The following is a 6,383-nucleotide window of genomic DNA, read 5'->3' on the forward strand; positions in this document are numbered from 1 at the left end:
AGGATACAGCTTTAAGACCAAACCCTCCCATCTGCTGAACTACCCAGATGTTAGCACGAGAGGGGTCTGGCTGAGATCCAGAGTTGCCAGTTCTGGTCTGTTGTCTCCTAGGGATGGTGACATCCTTCCTAATTCCTCAAGAGGCACAGTCTATAGTCCATACAACTCAAGTGCTGGACAGCGGTGTTAGAAGTAGCACGATTCTGATGGAATTCAGCTGGGGTGCAGGGTGCCTGGCTCTTGTTCTTATAACCATGTTGCCTCCTTGTAGGGTTCCTGGGAGGTTGTTACACAAAGAACAGTATCAACAGCAAACAAGGCATCCCTTTACTCTTAGGGACCCAATGGCCCCTGATGGCCAATACCCAGCGATTCTCTTTGGAATTCAGCTGGGGTGCAGGGTGCCTGGCTCTCCTTCTTATAACCATGTTGCCTCCTCGTAGGGTTCCTGGGAGGTTGTTACACAAAGAACAGTATCAACAGCAAACAAGGCATCCCTTTACTCTTAGGGACCCAATGGCCCCTGATGGCCAATACCCAATGAAAGGATGTCAGGAAGAGCTGGAATAATAGGGAATGTAGCTCATTCTAAAGAACTGTGAGGGTTTCTACTGCCTCCTGAACCCAAATCCCAATGTGGTCACCTGCTGGTCCCCAAGCTGGAAATGAGTGCACCATTGCATGCACGCAAGAAGGCGAGGAGAGGGCCCAGACATGGAGGCAGGAGGCGGGAGAGAAGAGAGACCCACGTCACTGGTTGTCAGACTTAGGAGTACTTGAGATGGTCTTGGGAGAGTATTGGAAACAGCCTAAGTGCCCATCAATAGATGAATGGATTAAAAAACTGTGGTACATCTACACAATGGAATACCACACTGCTGTAAAAAAAGAAGGAATTCTTACCTTTTGCAACAGCATGGATGGAACTGGAGTGCATTATGCTAAGCGAAATAAGCCAGTCAGAGAAAGATAAGTATCACATGATCTCACTCATTTGTGGAATATAATGAACAACATAAACTGATGAACAAAAACAGATCCAGAGACAGAGAAGCATCGATCAGACCATCCAACCTCAGAGGGAAGGTAGGGGAAGGTGGGGGTAAGGGGGAGAGATCAACCAAAGGGCTTGTATGCATGCATGTAAGCATAACCAATGGACACAGACACCAGGGGTGGGGGGTGAGGACATGAGTGGGGTGATGGAGGACAATGGGGATATAAGGACACATATGTAATACCTTAATAAAGAAAAAATATTTCTTTCTTAAAAAATGCACACGTCAGAGAGACAGTTTAGGGCCAGTGGGTTGGAATCGGGCGACTCTGACCCACAGTGAAGTCGGAACAGTGAAAGTTGGGGCCTCTGTGACAGCTCCCTCGGCTGCAGTCCGTTCCGTGTGCAGGGTTCCACTCAGTCCACTCGGCAGGCCCTCTGTGCAGGTAAGATAGAGGCGGGGAGGACACTGTTTCCCACCTTCTCCATGTGTGAGCGTTGAGGACTCCTCTAGCTTAGCTTGGAGGAGACCTGGCAGCCGGTCTGGCCTCTTTTCCTGGTCTGATCTGTTCTTTATTTGAGGGTGTTCCTCCCCAAATTCCAGATTTACAGAAAGGCAGTTCCAGTGAGGAGAACAAGGGAGACCCACTGGAGGGAGAAAAGGCATGTGTTTCAGTGAGCATCTGAGAGGGAGACCTTCTAACTTACCCGATCCTCCCCGGGAAGGTCCACCTCATATTCCCATGGCCTTAGAGAGTCTCTGGTCCGTATTCCACGCCCTTGTGATGGGCTTGTGTCTCTGATGGTGCGCACTTAGCTGCAGGAAGGCTGCTGCCCCCTGCCCTGCCGTCTCCAATGCCCAGCGCAGGACCAGGCATCCGTAGGCTCGGTGAGCGCTGGCTGAACAGATGCGTGAAGGACAAATGGATGAACTGGGACAGGGCTTCGCAGTCTTGCCAATAATGCCAACGCTGAACCCAGATCTCTGTCACCTTTGGAGAGTCACTTGACCTCTCTGGCTCTCAGGATACTCACCTGGAAGGAGAAATAATAATAGTCCTGACGTCAGAGGCTGTGAGATTGGTTATTGCATGTTTAGTGCTCAGGACAGCGTCTGTGAGCAACCGCATCCACTAGCATTAAACTTAAGAAAACGCCACAATGGTATTAATGTTTAATTTGCCGAATAAGCCATTGAAAAGGTACAAGAAATAGCATTTATTATCATTAGTTCATATACAATAGATATCCCCACATAAAAACAGAGGAAGGGTATACTCTCAGAGTAATGTCATTCCTTTAAGATTTTAGTAAATCTAACTTCATAAAAATTATCTGCACTGTCTTCATTTAACAAATTATAAAGGATAATGGAAACATTTTCCAGTGGTCTGTGCACCTCTCCTCTCTCAGAACCGCTGAGCTGGATTGCTTCCCTCTGCAGGGACCGCATGGCTGGTGCTCATGGCCAAGAGACTTGGCATCTCTTTGCTCAGAGTGGCACTCGGTTGCTAAGAACCCCGGGTCATGCGGGCCTGATTGTTGCTGGGCAAGGCAGGGTTGGTCACTGCTGCCTTTGGGGCCTGTGGACAGGACTCTGTCTTGACTCAACCAAGAGTGTTCTTTGTCCCTTATTGTGACACCTTGGCCACACACAGCTGCTCTTCAGGTGCTGTTCAGTGAGAATTTTCTAGAACTCCTTTGATTCCCAACACTGGGATGGATGCTAAGGAGGATCTCTGGGTCAACTGGCGGCTCGAATGGGATGGGATGAATAGCACCGTCTCATTCACATGTCTAGGGGTTGTCTCTGTGAGCTAGGGCGATATGTGTATCTTATGTCCAACAGGCTAGTGTAGACTCACTCATACGATGGTCACAGGGTTCCCTAATGCAGCAGGAGGGGGCCGTTCCTTCGCACAAGCACTTTTCAAGTTTATGATGGCATCATCTTTGTGATGGTCCTATTGGCCAAAGCATGTCACATGACCAGGCTCAGGGTCAGTGTGGGAGGGACAGCAGAGGGCCTGGACATTGGGGGTCTGAGCAGATGGTAACAATCTCCCACGCCAGTAACAGCAGGCTGCTGTTTTTAAGAAAAGCAGAACCCCTTTCCCTGGGTTAAAACAACTTATTCAAGGCAGAATGTGGGCGAACCAGCTATTTCTCTAGTTGGCATAATGTTTAAGACCAGGGGCTCTTGTTCCATCTTGTGATATATTTCAGAGGGAAGGGGGAGTGGGAAGAAATCAACCAAAGAACTTGTATCCATATATGCATAACCCATGGACACCGGCAAGAGGGTGGTGATGGCCTGGGGGAGGGGCAGGAGCCAGGCGGGGGGTTAGTGGGGGAGAAAGGGGGAACATCTGTAACATGTTCAACAATAAAGGTTAAAAAAAAGGAAAAAAGAAAAAGACCATGGCTCTGGGTCTAGACCTCCGGAGTGCAGATCCCAGCTCCACCTCTGACCGGCTGGTTCCCTGGGTCAGTCTCACCTCCCTCTCCATTCTCCAGGTGCCTCTTCTGTATTAAATGGTAATGAGACCCCTGGGCAATGGTGACTCCTGAGCATCAAATGCCTTAAGGGACGCATGGTGCCGAGAACAGTGCCTGGCACACAGGGTGCACAACGACGATGGCTAATATCACTGCCACCAGGTTCCAGGGCATCTCCTGCCGCCCCTGCCCAGCGCTCCCCACAGGAAACACGGGGGGAAGGGCCAGTGGAGACCACAGTTTGGGCAGCAGCAGCTTCAGGGGCTGCGTTCTCTACTCCGTGCAGGGCCGTTGGAGCCAAAAGATGGGCCAGACCTTCTGCAGCTAAAGCGCGTTACCCACACGGGAGGTGCTGTTATTTTTACTCTGAGAGCTCAGCCTAGGACTCCTGTCTGATGCAGATTCCAGTGGAATTAGAAGGCCACTGCCCCTCCAGGACATATCTGGCCAGAAGGGCATGCCCAAGTCCCCCCGAAGGCTCCTTGTCACCTCTGCTGCCTGGCCTTGGAGAAGGAACGGAACGGGTCTGCCTGCAGGTAATTAATTCTCCTGCTGTTGGGTATGTGCATCTGCTTCGGTGGCTATGTTTGTTAATATCAACAGGAATTTCTTTCAGAACAATTGTAATAAAACTTTTTTTTTTAAAAAAGAAGAGGAACAGTTTTGAACCGCCAAGCAGGCCATCCTAAATGTCGGGCCTGTTTGGTATGTAAAACCTCTCATCCAGCATGCATTTTTTATTAAAGGGTTGAAAACCCGAGACATAAAACAGCAGAATGCACAAGGTAGAGCTTCCCAGGCAGCTGGAATGGAGCAGCCGCCCCGGGAGCAGGGCAATGCTGGGGGCACAGGGCCAGGGCGCTGGGGGCGAGCAGGCGTCCAGGAGGATTAGCGGAGCCAGGAAAGAGCCAGTGAGGTCTGAACAGCGATGAGCTCCTGAGGAAGGATCCAAGAATAAGAGACGGTCACTGTCACCCAGGACGCTCATGCCACCGCTGCCGGGCAGTCACGGTCAAGCTCCAACTAACAGACCCAAACCTGTGCACTGGTTCACACACCACCCACACTCACCTTTCATCATACCAAGTCCAGAGTGGGTGCTCCTGATGGGTGGGCGCCTCTCCTCCAAGTGGCTCTTCAAGGTTCGGTCTTCTGTAAGCTGTGGCCTGACTATCTTGGAATGTGGCTCCCGAGGGTCACACGTGCTGAGGATAAGGCGGGGAGTGTCTGTGGGTCAGGCCTGGCTGGGGCTCCGTTATTTATACTCACACTTCATTAGTTAAAACTCAGCCACCTGGCCACACCTACCTCAGAGAGTCTGAAAGTGTGGTGCCACCATATTCTCTCCTCCTCCTAAGGGATACTAGTTCGGCAAATGCATAGCCAGTTCCTGCCACTCCTTGATTGCATCATTTGCATTTTTGCCCCGGAACAATCTATTCTGTGTACTGAAGCTACAGTGGTCAGTTCAGCTCTCGGTTTCTTATTGCAATACGATCAGAACCCAACCCCTTCCCAGGCCCCACAGAGCCCGGCATGGCTGAGAACCTGCCTACATCTCAGACCCCGTTTCCTACATCTCAGGCCTCAATCCAGGGGCCTCTTATCCCCATATAGGTCCCCCAAGACACAGGGAGCAACCTGTGCACTGGTTCACACACCACCCACACTCACCTTTCATCATACCAAGTCCAGAGTGGGTGCTCCTGATGGGTGGGCACTTCTCCTCCAAGTGGCTCTTCAAGGTTCTGTCTTCTGCAAGCTATGGCCTGACCATTTTGGAACGTGGCTCCTGAGGGTCACACATACCCGAGGATAAGGCGGGGGATGTCTGTGGATCAGGCCTGGCTGGGGCTCCATTATTTATACTCACACTTCATTGGTTAAAACTCAGCCACCTGGCCACGCCTACCTGAGAGAATCTGAAAGTGTGGTGCCACCATATTCTCTCCTCCCCCTAAGGGATACTAGTTCGGCAAATGCATAGCCAGCTCCTGCCACTCCTTGATTGCATCATTTGCATTTTTGCCCCGGAACAATCTATTCTGTGTACTGAAGCTACAGTGGTCAGTTCAGCTCTCGGTTTCTTATTGCAATACGACCAGAACCCAACCCCTTCCCAGGCCCCACAAAGCCCAGCATGGCTGAGAACCTGCCTACATCTCAGACCCCATTTCCTACATCTCAGGCCTCAATCCAGGAACCTCTTATCCCCATATAGGTCCCCAAAGACACAGGGAGCTCCTTCCTATCTCATGGAATTTTTACAAATTTAATACCCTTATTTTTTCCCTGTGGAAGTCTTTATTGACATATAATTGAGAAGAAAGAATTGTGTATATTCTAGGTGTATAACGTGGTGATTGGAGGATACAGTGCATTGTGAAATGATCACTGCAGCAAGCTAATTAACACATCCGTTTCCTCACATAGTTAACATCTGTGTGTGGTGAGAAGAACTATGATCTCCTCTCTCAGCAAATTTCAAATATAAATATGTTATTATTAACTACAGTCATCACATTGGATATCAGGTCCCAGAACTGATTCATCTTGTAGCTGAAAGTCTGCACCTTTTGACCAGATTTCCCCACACCCCAGCCCCTGGCAGCTGCTGCTTCTAACTTTCTGTATCTGGCTTATTTCATTGAGCTTACTGTCCTCTGGGTTCATCCATGTTGTTGCAAATGCTGAGTTTTCTTCTTTTTTTTATGGCTGAGTAATTTCCCATTATATGTGTATCTCACATTGTCTTTATCCACTCATCCTTTGATGGACCCTCAGGTTGCTCCATGTCTTGACTAACTATATATATAAAAGGCTAATATGCAAAGTGTCCTCCTGGGAGTTCAACTGGAGATTGGGAGTTCGATTGCTTGCTATGATG

The sequence above is a fragment of the Myotis brandtii genome, unplaced genomic scaffold (genome assembly GCF_000412655.1).
Source record: "Myotis brandtii unplaced genomic scaffold, ASM41265v1 scaffold158, whole genome shotgun sequence".
Classification (NCBI taxonomy): domain Eukaryota; kingdom Metazoa; phylum Chordata; class Mammalia; order Chiroptera; family Vespertilionidae; genus Myotis; species Myotis brandtii.